The 15,586-nt window shown below is 46.3% G+C and overlaps 1 protein-coding gene across 1 annotated transcript in view; it reads right to left on the bottom strand.

Moving 5' to 3' along the window:
* TSPAN2 (tetraspanin 2) overlaps nucleotides 1-15,586 on the bottom strand; it is a 67,267-nt gene that overhangs the window by 40,717 nt on the left and 10,964 nt on the right. The gene's annotated exons all lie outside the window — the stretch shown is intronic.

Here is a 15,586-nt window from a genome sequence, read left to right as displayed (position 1 = left end):
AATGCTCTCTAGTTTGTTTGCTTTTTTTCATTTAGAATCTAAACTTTTCTCATTAACTGAACTCAGGGGAAACTAGTTGTGTGTGTTTATGGCAGAAGCTGGCTGTGCACAATACCGATTGGCTAAAAACTGGTGACATCACTAGCCCACTCCCTCCTTATTCCTAAAGCAGCATTCAAACATGTAAAAATGATTCTATGATTTGTTTTTGGTTTTTTTTTTTTAAAAAAACAACACAGGGGAAAGTACATTTAATTCAATAAATGTATCCACAGTGCTTTAAAAATAAATAAATTGAACAACCTAGCTGAAGCATGGCACAGGAAGGGCAAGGCAGACAAATAAATCAGTGTTGTTGGCCAGTGTACCTGTTAAATGTGCCACCTTAGAAGCAGGAATCCAGGCATGAGATGTCAAAGAAAGAATTGTGGTAAGTTCTGATTTGCTTGCATATATGTTTGTACACACCCCTAGGCTACACATAGAAAATAAGCTGACAGTTCCTTTACATGCACTCATATTTTGACATCCATTTAGTGAGGAGTTGCATTTTCTCTGGCCATGGAACATGAGATGATTGTCTCCCTGCATGATGCTTGTAAGCTGTTTCCAAAATGTTTAAATCAGCCCATTGCTTTATAAATATCCCATTCATGTTGCTTTCAAGAAAAGCTCTTTTTCCTTGGGCAAGGAACCAAAAGTTAAGTCACCTCATCTTGAACTAAGTGATGTTACCAAACACTTAACTGCTCTATTTATCACTAGAATGGCAGACCCACAAACACATTTTCTAAAAGGCAGATACTAACCCTAGAATATAATTTATTTCAGGCCAGAATAATTCAGAATAATTCCCTAACTATGGAGGCGATGGCTTCCCTTCAATCCAGAGTTTTGGTGTCGGTTGGCCAATCACTCCTTTAAGAGGGAGAAAATGTCTAACGAAACATACAGTGTGGAGGGAAGGCAATCTCTTTGCTAGGGAAGTTCAAGTCCTCAAACAATCACAAAGTCGAGAGGGAGACAGAGAGAAAGAGAGAGAGAGAGAGAGAGAGAGAGAGAGAGAGAGAGAGAGAGAGAGTATGCCTCCTCCAATGAAGCTGAAGGGAGAGGAGGCCAGGGTGCAGGCTGAGGAAGCAACCCTGTTTTCCTTCATGGAAGAGAGAAAGAGACAATAGCCAACGCTTTTGCAAGGCCACACAACACAGAGCTTTGTGTTGCTGTGCGATTTGCAGCTGCAGCTGAGGGACACCCGCCTCACAACTCTGTACTCATTTGCACTGTAGTAGAGTTGAACCTCATTTGTGTGAGGGAAGGGTGTCATCCTCTGGCAGCCTCTTTTTTCAACACAAGCGTAGTTCTGTAGTAGTTACAGGAACCCTCTTTGGCTGGAGGCTATTCTGAGCCACAGCAAAGGCTTCTCAAAGATACACAAAATGGAGGTGACCTCCCACTCTACAAAAATGAATACCCAACAGGACAACTGTTGTGATTGAGCCACATACTTCTGAATCATATGTAGTCTTGCTGGCCTGCCTGGGCAGAGCTCTGCTGTTGAGGACTTATCTTTTCTGTGCCTCAAGGCAAGACTTCTACTATGCCCCTATGATGCTACAGATTACTGAACTCCCCAAAACAGTCTGAATAAAGTCCCAGTTCACTTGCGTATATCGGAACAGTGGGTGGTATTCAACTAAGTTTTACTTAGAGTAGACCCACTGAAATTTATCACCCTAAGTCATGTTCATTAATTTTGATGGGCGGGATTAACCTAAACAGCCCAATCAGTGGAAGCCCTGCACAAGGACTTCTGCTTGAGCAACAGAGTTACCCCCTCCCTGTGCACCCCCCATTCCCTACAAAAATGGGGTGGGTCAGGAGAACCCCTGGAACAGAAAATGAGGGGCAGAGGGAAGATCGTTTCATCTGGCAAGCTGCAATGCTTGTGAAAATGGAACAACTGCAAGAGAGTGACATTGAATACCACCCATCTGGTCTGTTCCGAATGCCACCCAGAATATCTTGGTTGCAAACCTGAATTCTCTCAAAACATTACTATTTGTAACACTCCACTAATATTCTTTCTAACAATGTGCCAGTGTTTGTCACACTGCACTAAGGTCCTTTCAAACTCTACACTGAGATACAGTGGCGTAGCGTGGGTTGTCAGCACCCGGGGCAAGGCAAGTAATTTGCGCCCCCTAACCCGTGGATTTGCGCCCCTAACCCTAACCCCCAGATGTTGCGCCCGGTGCGGCCGGACCCCCCTGCACCCCTCACGCTACGCCACTGCTGAGATACTGCTCTACTGTAGTGTAAATGAGACAGTGACATCCCAAAGGTGCAAGTTATGCTATCGTTCAGGGAACCCTTGCCATGGAAAGCTGTAGACGAGATCTTGTCAATATGCTGCTTACAAGCTCTGCCTTTGCCAAACTGCTGAAAAGGTCCTCAGACTTCACAGGGAGAATGAGCGGCTTATTCAGAGTGTGAGCTGCCTTTCACTTAACTACTCCAACAAAAAAGGCCCACACAGGAGCCTAGCAAGGCAAACACAAGCAGTCCCTTTAAGTGGGGCTGGCTGTCAAAACCCATCACTGAGATGCAGCTCCATCAGTCACAACGGATCCCTTCTCCCGCTTTCAGCAAGGCCCTGTCCTTCCAAGAACACTCAGGCGGAAGGGGACTCTTTGCTCAAAGATTCAGGTCAATACAATCAAACTGAGACCATCCAAAAATAGTTAGAAAGCTGAAAAGGAATCTTCATTTCCCAGGCATTCATACATTCCAATCGTCCCTAGTTACCATGGGCAGTAGGTACTACTTTCTGGGACCTGTCCTTGGTAAAAACGCTATTTTCATTGTGATGATAGTTTGTCTTTTTGTGAGATGCTGGGAACACTTTTAAACTGCTTGCCCACATGTTTGCTAAAATTCTTAAGGATGCCCTGCGTCCCTTCAAATCCTCTCCCTATTGAACAACCTAAACAGTTAGTAAATATTGCTGAACATGTTGCAGATATTAAACACACACATACCACAACAGTCTGATCTGTAGTAAAGCTGAAAATTTGGTTAAACACAAGTGAAACCTGTAGCAAAATTTTATAGTGTGGAATGCTGCTGTCCAGGATTCCAGTCACTCGATTCCACTCTCCCTGCCCCCATTTTCCTCTCTGCTCCCACACACTCAGTGTGCTGCAGCCATTGAGCATGCACAGTCCACATTGGTCTGGTCCCCCTACCCTTAATCTCCCCTCTAAATATTTGTTCTACTTGGTAAACGTGGAGTTCCCCCAGGTCTGCCTATACCCCCCTCTTGTCTGTGGGTGGTGCCATTTTGAGCAATGGAACTTCCAGACTGAACACCAGCAATAGAAGGAATGATTCTGAAGTTTAAAAAAGGAAAAAGAAGAAAAAAAGAAAACAGTTGTGGTCAGTTTATGAACACATCCTGTTTCAGCAGCAGCAGCAATCGCAGAGTAAATGAGTCAGAAAAGGAGGCGTGTTTGTGTTTGTGTGCTCCCCTCGCCCACCTTTTAGGCAGTGGTCCTCGGTGTGAGAATCACCCTTATACGCACAAATAAGCATCTGCTGTATCTGTGAAAAACTGGAAGGTACTGTATGTGAATGGGCGGAGCAAATTTCAGTTACAGGAAATGCAGCCACCTAGTCTGAGGAAGATGGAGAAAGCTCTTGCTCCTTCCCAGAAACCACATAGAAAGGTAAAACAGAGGACTGGAAAAGAGGCTAACTGAAGCTTATTGGTGTTTTGTAAAATTTGCATTTCTTTGCAAATATACAGGCTGAGCACAATTAGAGGCTGAGCACAATTAGAGGCACAGCTGAAACATCAGACAATCAAAAACTATTGCTCCGTGTCATATTACGAGAGACCAACAGCCAGTATATCAAACTGCTATTCACTTTCAAAGCACAAGTCCAGCTCTCCGTTGCCGGCAGTTGGGCAGGTAGCTATTTATTTGCATTTATTAAAAGCATGTCTGCACTACCTTTCATTTATAAGAAATACCAAGGCAGCATACTGAACACCCACCACAGTGAACTGAAATATCTTTTTTTTTAAGGGGGGTGGAGATGTGAGGCCACACGGTGCTGTTGACACAGCAGGTACACACTCTTGCAATACTTGCATTCAGTACAGCCCCTTCACGCACCAGATAAACATGCAGAGAGTAGAGAGCCAGGCAAGGGCCATAATGGCTCCAAAAGAATTGGTCCAAAAGTATGGCAACAACAGAAATGGCTCTGTGCCTCAACTGTCTATTAGAAAGACAAAAGGCAAGAGACAAAAAGTAAAAGACAAAAAGAACGACAAAAAGCAGGCTGGACAGCTGAGAGGCAGAGCCATGCCTGATTTCTGCTGGGATCTAAAGCTGTGGCTATTGGAGAAGCAAGACCTGCTGGGGTGTTAATGCTGCGAGCCCCTCCATCTTATTGTATATCTGTGTAAATAAACTGTATATCATAAAGATGCCACAGTCTCCACTGTCCCTCATTCCAGGGAAACTGAACCTTGGGTAAGCACCTGGAACCCCTGGAATCTCACACCGTTCGGAGATTGGGATGGCGTGCAACAGTATACACTGACTGGCTGTGGCTCCCTAGGCTTTTAGAAAGGGGATTTCCCCCTGTCCTACTGGCAAATGCTGTAAACTGAACCCAGGACCTTTCACATGTAAAGCAGATGCTGCTATTATTATTATTATTATTAGAATTTATATACCGCCCTATACCCTGGGGTCTCAGGGCGATTCACAGAATTAAATCAAGACGTAAAACCACAAAATACCTAATAAAAACAACAACTGCCCCCCACAAAAGAGCACATTTTAAAAGGGCATAGGATGTAAATCGGATCAACTAAAGGGCTGGTTAAAAAGGAATGTTTTTGCCTGGCACCTAAAAGTGTATAACGAAGGCGCCAGGCAAACCTTCCTGGGGAGAGCATTCCACAGATGGGGAGCCACTGCAGAGCAGGCCCGTTCTCATGTTGCCACCCCCTGGACCTCTCGAACCCCTCTTACCACCGACCCATGGCCCTTTGCTAAATGATCACATTGTACTGCTTCTTTCTCCTCTCCCTACGTATGGGATAAATATTCAGGAGAGATCTGGAACATTTACTTTTAACAGTGCAGCAGTACTTCTTTTACCTTTGCCGGTAACCTAATTTGCCACACCCACTATTGCATCTTTGCCATGGGTGGATTTCCCATTTGGTATATACAAAACCATTAGCAGAAGTAAGGGGTTGCCATAAAATACGATGCAGCACTCTGCGTAGGATAAGCCTTAGTAGTGCCTGCCTCAATACCTCCTGGCTTTTTTTGAACAATAATCTACCCAAGCTAACAAACAGTGTGGTTCCAGGAAGCGACTTGCTTAAAGCAGACAGAAACTGCCAATGGCAAAGAAATCCCTTTACATCATCACAGACCCAAATGGAAATAAACACCCCCCTTGGCAGTTTCACCTAACAGCGCACTCCCAGAGAGACTGGGTTGTTGGCAGGGAGCCAGGCTCTGCTGCCAAGAGCAATTTCAAGGACCCTGCTGGGCGGTTCTGCAGCTCTGCAAAGCAGAGACCTGTGTGTGCAGCAGGCATGAGAGGGGGGCAGCTGGGAGCAGTCAAGCCCTAAAGACTAAGTTGTTAAGAAGGAAGCGGTGCCTTACGATGGTGGAAAAGAGGAGCTCTCTTAGTGCTTCCAGTAGATGATAGAGGGAGAAGTTGATCCCATGCCCTTCAGCTACAATGGAGGAATGCAGGGGCACTTTAGGCAGAGGAACAAACTGCCCCTCTATCCTAATAGAATCTTTCTCGGTGTAAACTCATCCTAGCCAAAACTAACAACTAGTAGTTTGGATGGATGGTGGCTAACAGATTGAGGTTGAATCCTGACAAGACAGAAGTACTGTTTTTGGGGGACAGGGCAGCTGTTTATCAGCTCCATCTGGTACGCAGGCTGAGACCCTACCTGCCTGCAGACTGTCTCGCCAGAGTGGTGCATGCTCTGGTTATCTCCCGCTTGGACTACTGCAATGCGCTCTATGTGGGGGCTACCTTTGAAGGTGACCCGGAAACTACAACTAATCCAGAATGCGGCAGCTAAACTGGTGACTGGGAGCGGCTGCTGAGACCACATAACACCTTGAAAGACCTACACTGACTCCCAGTACGTTTCTGAGCACAATTCAAAGTGTTGGTGCTGACCTTTAAAGCCCTAAACGGCCTCGGTCCAGTATACCTGAAGGAGTGTCTCCACCTCCATCGTTCTGCCCGGACACTGAGGTCCAGCGCCGAGGGCCTTCTGGCGGCTGCCTTACTGCGAGAAGCCAAGTTACAGGGGACCAGGCACAGGGCCTTCTCGGTGGTGGTGCCCACCCTGTGGAACGCCCTCCCATCAGATGTCAAAGAGAAAAATAACTACCAAACTTTTAGAAGACACCTGAAGGCAGCCCTGTTTAGGGAAGCTTTTAATGTTTAATAGGTTATTGTATTTTAGTGTTTTTTGGAAGCAGCCCAGAGTGGCTGGGGAAACCCAGCAAGTTGGACGGGGTATAAATAATAAATTATTATTATTAATTATTATTATTATTATAGAGAAAGAAAAATATGCCAGGGCATACACAGCGATAGGCATATTTACAAAATATTACTTTGTGTTTAACAGTCTGTTGATTATTTCACTTCAGGACTGTCTCAGGTGTGAGGAAAAGACACATTTGATCAATCAGTCAAATTAGGTCAATTCATAATTTAGATCAAGGTGAGTGGATATAAACCCCACAGCATTTTGTAATGATAATAACATCTAGCATTTATATAGAGCTTTAGAGCGCTTCACACGCACCAGGAATCTTTACAACAGCCCTGTAATTTGGCACAGAAGTATTGCTATGCTCATAATTGCCGATGGGCAGCTGAGGCTGAGAGAGACGGCTACTGAATGAGTTCATGGCTGAACTGAACTTCAGGTGGAGAGGTCATGGCAGTTATCGCCATGGTAGGAGGAAGAAATAGCAGGTATCAGATACCCTCCATTGGTTTTTGTGGCAGGCATAGGCTAGTCACACAGCAGTTACTTCAACTGCAGACTTGTTGTACAGCCTTCACACTGGAGGTTTCTCCAGTGTCTGGTACATTTGTGTTGCCAGCAGGGAGACCAGTCTATATGGGAGGCATGCAGAGCCTCCAGCTGGCAGGTGCAATTTGGCTCTGCGGGAATCCTAATTTGGCCTGCAAGGCCATTTCACTCAAGCCGCGGCACCCGCTCACCCAACACAAAGGATTATTATTTTTTTAAAGCAGCGTCAGTGGTGAAACCTAAGGCTCTGATTTGGCCAAACTACAGCATTATCATGGAAGATCAACAAACATTTCAACTGATCAAGGTGATCATGTCAGGAAACAAACAAACAAACAAAAAACCCCAGAAGCCCTCCAACAAAAACATCAACATCTTCACATGGCTAAATCACTCCTACCGCTGACTGATAAAACACCCACAAATCCTCAGATGCAATGCGCCTCAGACACTTCATTACATGTGTTCCACTGTGCCACACAATAGGTACAAATAAATAAATAAATAAAGCAAGCAAGCAAGCAAGCAAGCAAGCAAGCAACCTGCTATTGACAAAACAACCCAAAGATCTGATTCAGAATACCTTCCCTTGAAATTAGATGCCCACATGGTTTCCTGTTTGGCAAAAACTACTCAATTAAAGCAATACCTGAAGTAAACCAGTTTCCTTCACCATTTACTTTACTCATCTTTCTTTCTAAAAAAGGGGGAAAAGTAAAGATCAGATCTCACCAGGCTTCCAACCTGAAAGATCACCCTTCTGCATTCTCTCTTGCTGTTTACTGCGCAGCCAGGGAGCAAAGAGCCATCAATGTAGCAAGCTGGAGCTACTTAAAACCTCCATCTCTGTGGAGTTTGACCCCTGTTGCACCTCTGCTGCTGTCTGCTGCTCAAATGAATAAGCGGGTGCAGGTGGAATAGTGAATGAAACTGGACAGGAACAGGAGGGACTCATTTTCATGCACTGACTCTGAGGGGCAGGCAGAGGGCAGGGCCACCCTGGGAGAGAATAAAGGGGGAGCGGAGCCTCATAAGATGCACAATTCAGACCCCTCCTGTTGATGCATAGAGGGCTTTTAAGGTTACCACGCACAACTCCACAGAAACAACAATGTGCACGCAAGCTCTGAGACCCTGTAGAAAAGGGCAGAACGCTCCAATGACAAATGTGAAAATAGTAACTTTTAAATTGTACAAATCAAAGCTGTACAGTTCTTTGATCATAATGATAAAAGAGTAAATTTAAGCCTGTAAGCATTTAAGCATACTGTCAGGCATAAAAATGCTGCATCACGGTACTCAGGATGTTAGCATCAAGAGATTCAGTGCACAGTCTGACTAACTAACTTCCTGTAACCTGCTTCAAGTAACAAGCTACTCAGAAGCAATTGCTTTTTTCCTGGTACGTTACTTAAAAGTGCTGCAGCTACTACAAAGAGTTGCTCTGCATAGGTATGTGTAAAACCGCCTTCGCCCGCATGTACAAGTCCAAAGGTAAAGTCGGTTTTACACAACCTTTTCAGTGACGGTAGGAACAAACCTCAGTAGTGAGGCGCATTGTAGCATTTAGGCAATCAGTTCATTTCCCACAGGAAAGTTCTTTTGTTATCAGGTTTTCAGTTCACATATTACAAGGGATGGGAACGACAAAAGGGTTTTAGAGGCTTAGTGGCTACTTGTGGATCTTATTCTGTCATGGGCAGGAAAGGAAGCAGGCCCCAGAAGGAGTGAATCCTCTGCTCACCAGCTAGTGAGTGGAGGATTCGATCCTGTGGGGTGCAGAGTGTTCCTTAGCCTGTGAAGCAGCACCTCCACAGGACTGAACACTTTGGCTCTCCTTAGGGGTGGGGGAGGAGACACACAATCTCCTTCCCCATCCAGATGTTCAGTAGGGTTTAGCCCTGCCTGCAAATTGATTTGAGGTCAGATCTGGACTGGGTGGTCCCCAGGTGTGTGTGTGTGTGTGTGTGTGTGTGTGAGAGAGAGAGAGAGAGGGAGGGAGAGAGAGAGGAGTTCTTTCCCAACCACTGTTCCGCGGCACACTAGTGTGCCGCGAGATGTTGCCTGGTGTGCCGCGGGAAAAATTAAAAAATTCGAAAGATAGCTTCATATCCGGAGAGGCGGCCTTCAGGCGAGTTTTAATTTTAATTTTCCTTCTCCCACTTAATGCCCCACGCTCGCCCGAGCAGCTTGCAGTCCTCGGTAACCACGGCGACCCGAGGGAGGGGAGGGAACAGGGAAGTCGAGGGCGGCGGCGAGCCGCGATGACGTCAGTGGGCCGCGCCGCCTCGCCCTGGCACGGTGTGAGAGCCCCGGCTAGTGGTGCGAGCTTCGGAATAAGTGGGATCCGCGTGCGCGAGACCGAGATCGCGGGTAAGGAGCTCAGCCCTGGGCAGGAGGAAGCGGGGCCGCGCGTGCGGGCCACATCCCCACAGAGAGCGAGCCTCCCCCAGCCCACCACTCTGGGCAGGTCCACTCGCATGAGGGGGCAGCGATGGCGACGGCCGGCAGCTTGCCTGCAATGCCATCCCTCGAGCAGGCGAGGAGCCTGGAGGCTACCAGATGCGAGTCCTCTTTCCCATCCTGCTCGGGAGTCCAGAGCACTTGGTCGCATTCAGGATCTAGAGTGGGGAAGCGGGGCTTGTGTCTGGGCTGGACACATTGGGCTGCCTGTGCCGCTCGACCTGCGGGGAGAAATCAGGGTGGGAGTCACGACCGTGAGGCAGGGCTGCCAAGTGTGGCAGAAGAGGACACGGCCGTCGCACCTGTCCTTAGGTAGGAGCTTCTTCCGTGTCGACCTGCTGCCCTAAAGTCTTGGCTTTTTTCTTGGCTTTTTGGCGGTTGGCACAGAAGGAAGGCAAGGGGGAGGGGGGAAAATTGAAACTTACACTTTCGTGCGTCCCTCCCGGCGTGACGCTGCGCGCTGACGTCACGGGGCTGTAATGGTGGTGTGCCTCGAGATTTTTTTCATGAAACAAGTGTGCCTTTGCCCAAAAAAGGTTGGGAAACACTGCTATAACAATGAATAGCAGTTCCTCCCAAAACCATTAACATCACTTGTAGTGCTTTCTTTTTAACCTCTCTCCCCAGTGAGATTTCTAAACCCTCTTGTCTTCTAGCCTTCTCAGTAACACACACACACACACACACACACACACACACACACAGCTGCAGTTGAGCAATCACGTAAGAGCCCCACAGTTCCTGGTGACACAGTCTCCACACAGAAGAGATGGACCGAGTCATTGTTCAAGGGATGTGATGCTCTGCTTTATTGTGATGCAACAAATGCAGCTTGCTGGCTGCAGCGTTTGTGAAGCAGGCTGAGTCCAAGCCACAGCGAGGACATCATCTTGTCTCTTTCACCACCCACTCGTAATGAGCCTAAAAAGTGACCAGACCCACGGCTTCCTGCAGAGACAGGCTGCCTCTTCCAAGCCCTCATGCAGGTGGGCAAAGATCTTCTGGGCATGCACTCAATGCAGGAGTAAACAGTGGAAACTCAGTGCAAACAATTTACTTTACGAGACACTCGGTACATGCTGTCTACTAGAGGAGGCTTCATTGTCCTCCCACTCACCTACATTCCATTATGCGGACACTCCCTTGCACTGAAAGGGATTCTTACCCAACCCCCACTTTCCCAAGGGCAGGAGGACAAGAACACAGCAAGCTAGGAACACAGCAAGCTGCCTTATACCGAGGGCTCATCCACACACCCACTTGTCCTGTCCCCCAGGAAAACCTACTCTTTACTGCTGAATTGGAGCAAACGTCAATCGACTTTTCTGTGGATTGATGTTTGCTCTGATTCCATGATACAGAGTGGTAGGGCAAAGAGAAAACTGCTCAGGCTCATGCCTAGAAAGCAGGGGACAAGTGGGAAACCTCTCAGACCTGTGCTCACTAGGTGCAGGCCTAGTGAAGTGTGGATGAGTCCCGAGACAAGCCAATGGTCCACTTAGCTCCATATTGTCTCCATTGACTGGCAGTGATTTCTCCAGGGTTTCAGGCAGGGTTCTCTTCCAGTCCCACCTGGAGATGCTGGGGACTGAACCTGGGATAACTTGCATGTGTGATAGGAATTTTGAGGTCTTAGTTATATGTTAAATGTTCATAAGTGTACCAAGGCAGATGCTCTACTACTGAGCTATGGCCCTTCCTCAAACAGGATTTCCATTTCCCCGGGATGTGGGTGGGTGTGTCCCAAGGATTTAGGGATTGTCCACACTTCCACTTCTCCTGCCTGCTATCTCTTGGGAGAATCGGCTGTTCACTGCTGAATTGGAACAAATGTCAATTGTTTTCTTCTTCATCTTCGTCTTCGTCTTCTTCTTCTTCTGTGATTCAGCAGTAAACAGTGGGTTTTCTTGGGGAAAGCAATGCGGCAAATGGAAAACCACTCAACCCCCAATGCTTTTAGGCATGGGGTGCACAGAAGTGTGAACAAAGCTGTAAGTGTCTTTGTAATATTTTTTTCACAACACTACTTTGCCCCTTAAGAGTTTGAGTGATGGTCTATTTCACCCTTGGCAGATCCCCATTACAATGGCACATCAGATTTCTATTTAATTATTGCATTTATATCCCAGCTTTTTCTCCAAGGAGCTGGTTCCCACCCCCTCCTCATTTAATCCCCACAGCAACCTTGTGAGGCAGGTTTGGCTGAGAGGCTGCTTCATGTCCAAGTGAGGATTTGTACCCTACCCTATGTTTGGGCTAAAACATATTTAAAATCTTGAACTATAATACACATCCAGTGTCCATAGTCAAAAAACATGGAGGCATCAGCGCTGATCCCGTGAAGGTTTTGCGCAAATAGCTTGTTGCAGAGATGGCAATGTGTGTGTGTGTGGGGGGGGGCATTTCCGGGGCGCTCTCTATGCTGCCAAATTTATTGCTGTCTTAAGTTAAGACAGATCTACATATTGGTTTGAGCAGCTGACCTGCACTTTAGGATTTCATAGGCCACCCATAGGCTTTTGTATATTCAAATTCCAAACAAGAAAGCACATGTACTCAGAATAGGGCAGCTGCAGAGAGAGTCACTGCTTTGAATAACATCCAATGGTATTCAAAAGCAAGTTGCTTTCGTAACCAGACTCAGGGCTGCATTAAAGTTTCATTTAAGCAACAAAATAAAATGGAAAGCCATTGGGAAGAATTTGCAATGGGCTTGATGGGCCATTAGAATGGAAACTAGGCACAGCAATCTTTTGGGAGAAATTCAACTTGTCTCCTCATTCCACCATACAAATGGGGGAATCAGCTAAACTGTAGGTGCAGCTACAAAACCATTTATTTTTGTGCTGACCTCCTGGTATGTGTTACTTACATTTCTGACAGGGATGACCCACAGTTTTGTTTGACCCATGATTTCTAGGCATGGGTCTGAGAGGTTTTTTCTTTTGTCCCACTACTTTCCCTGGGAAAGCCCACAAATTATTGCTGAATTGGAACAAACATCCATCAAATTTTCATTGATTGCTCTGCAGCTCCTTCTGGCCTCTTCTCAAAATTGCACCCAGGGCCATGGCCCCCACAGCCCCCTCCCACGCTATGCCTCTGTATTCACCTAGCCATACAAGTCACAATCATATGCACATGTGTATCAGAAAGGACATATCCTCCCAAAGGTCACCCCACTGCCTTAGTTTCTAGGTCCTCTGATGCAATCTATAACAGGACAGCTGATGTGGGGCCTTCTAGCAGAAGCAGATTTAGGGTAGTGTGAGTAGTGTGGAAGGTGCACTTCAAAGCCTGGTGTGAGGGCTCTGACAGGGTCCTAGACTCCTTATTCCCAAAACTAGACAAGTGGCCTTGGGAAGGAGGTAGGAGGGCTCTAGGACCCTGCCAGAGCCTCATGCCTTCTTCCCAAGCCCCAGCTTAAGCCGGTGTCATGTGGGCTGGGGGGAGGGTGTCAAATGGCCTCACAAAAGGGCGGCATTTTACCAAGGTCTGCCCCTTCCTCTAGATGTTGCTGGACAGCAGCTCCCATAATCTCTGACCACTGGCTATGCTGGCTGCGGCCGCACATTGGCTACACTAGATCTATAATACCAGGGCGTAGATCTTTCAGTCTTTATTTAAAAACTCAAAATTATGGAACTACTGAATGAGCAGACATTGCACTTTGACATCCTTCCAAATATGAATAAAAGATTTATCACAAGACTGCACGTCCCACTTTCCTTAAGCCTCCAGAGAAGGAAGAAAGAGTTCATTCCCATTTGCCATCTCAGAATCATTAGAACTTGGAATCAGAGAGTGCAATTAAGGAATCCTTCCATAATGATTAGTAACCTCTTCTAAGATGGCGGTTTCCCACCAGACTCTAGAAGAGACACATTGCTCTGACCATCAAGTGCAATGCTGGTGGGAAGAGCAAGAGCAAAATAGCCTAGCTGTCTCCTACCTGGTGCCCTCCAAATCCTCTGGACTACAACAGGTTGGGGGAGGTTGCTCTACAGGACAGAAATCCCAATAGCTTTTGTGTTAGTCTATGGCACCAAAATCCTGAAGCTGAGGCTCCAGTACTTTGGCCACCTCATGAGATGAGAAGACTCCCTGGTAAAGACCCTAATGCTGGGAAAGACTGAGGGCACAAGGAGAAGGGGACGACAGAGGACGAGATGGTTGGACAGTGTCCTTGAAGCTACCAGCATGAGTTTGACCAAACTGTGGGAGGCAGTGGAAGACAGGAGTGCATGGCGTGCTCTGGTTCATGGGGTCACGAAGAGTCGGAAACGACTAAGCAACTAAACAACAACAATGGCACCACAAAGCCCCCCACCTGCTTCACCCAGGCACTTTAGATTTACTTTGGCACAGGTTATTGGCATACTTTGACAGGAGACATACAGTGGTACCTCGGGTTAATGATTTAATTCGTTCTGAAGGTCCGTTCCTAACCTGAAACTGTTCTTAACCTGAAGCACTACTTTAGCTAATGGGGCCTCCTGCTGCTGCCGCGCCACCAGAGCACAATTTCCGTTCTCATCCTGAAGCAAAGTTCTTAACCCGAGGTACTATTTCTGGGTTAGTGGAGTCTGTAACCTGAAGCGTATGTAACCTGAATCGTATGTAACCCGAGGTACCACTGTAAATGCATGGCACTTGGTATTTGACATTTAGCCTGCTCCATGCTTTAGAAAACTTCTCCTGTGTGATTATTTCCTATGATGCATCTGTTAAAGGCACAGAAGTTGTGCAATAAATAATCAGAGGAGGATCAACACATCTCCAAAGGCAATAAACAAGAAAACAGAAGCAAGCCAAAGTGCCAATTAGTGGCAGAGGCTGCAGCAGGAGAAAAGGTGTAACACATCACTGGGAGCACCTGTGGCGATGATGGTGGCTGCAGCAAGTGCAAAATTTTGCGATGCAAGGCTGGAATTAGCTAGAGCGATATATTTGTCAAAGCTGTGTACAAAGTCCTGCTAGCAAAAAAGAGGGGAGAAATGAGTAGCTTGGAAAATGCCCTTTAACCTGCAACTTCTATTGATTTTTTCAGCCGCTTCCATGACCCCATTGCTGACTGCTGCATGCACCAGAAAATATACCTTTTATGGGATTTAGTGCCATTGTTTAAACGAGTAATGAAAGTCTCCTCGCATCACTGGAACTGCATAGCAGTGCCTGCCCTAGGTAGCAAGGAAATGGTATTAAATGCAGAGGAAACTCTTAAGAGATGAGATTTTAATCACACGAATAATAAGTTCCCAGAAGGCAAAAGCTTAGTTCGACAGCTATGGGAAATGTTTCAAACAGTGTTATTAACAGTGGTACCTCCTCCTTCTACAGCTGCACACTTGTAGAAAACATTTTCTTTAATGTTCTGGGATGAATGAATTTTAAAAATCTACACTAAGGGCGAAGACAGACATAACTTTTTTAAAATGCAATTTTCCTTTCCAGCTATTAGGGAAGAGGGAATGCTCAAGATACCTGTAGCTCCAGCTTGCTCTGCACAATGCTGATTGGCTGGCAACACCAAGAAACCTTCACTTAAATCTCCAGAGCAGTTTTGCACTTCAGTAATATTAAGAAAGAGAAAAAAGTAGGGGCAAGGGACATTTCCTCATATTAGTTGGCAAATGAATAAGACACCCAATCCACAGACAAGGCTGAGCCGCCATTTTGATTCCCAGGTATGCATAACTACCATTTACATTGCAAAGCCTAGAGGGCAAGGGACCCAGTGTGGGTACTTTCTATATTATTATTTATAAAATGTGTATGTTGCTCTTCATCCATAGATCTCTCAAGGTAGTTCACAGCATAAAAATACAAGATAAAAACAGAAAATACATAAAAAACAAGAACAAAACAAAATAAAACAATGCTCCCACTCACAACACATTTAACAGGATGCTAGTCAGCCCAAGGCCTGGTTGAAGAGGTGCCTAAAGGTATATAATAAATGTGCCAGGCAAACCTCCCTGGGGAGAGCATTTCACCTACGCCTTCATTCCTAAA

Source organism: Podarcis liolepis (genome assembly GCF_965112155.1).
Source record: "Podarcis liolepis genome assembly, chromosome: 6".
In the NCBI taxonomy this organism is placed as follows: Eukaryota; Metazoa; Chordata; class Lepidosauria; order Squamata; family Lacertidae; genus Podarcis; species Podarcis liolepis.
The sequence above is the reverse complement of the archived record's forward strand: the minus strand, read 5'-3'. Positions and strand labels throughout refer to the sequence as shown.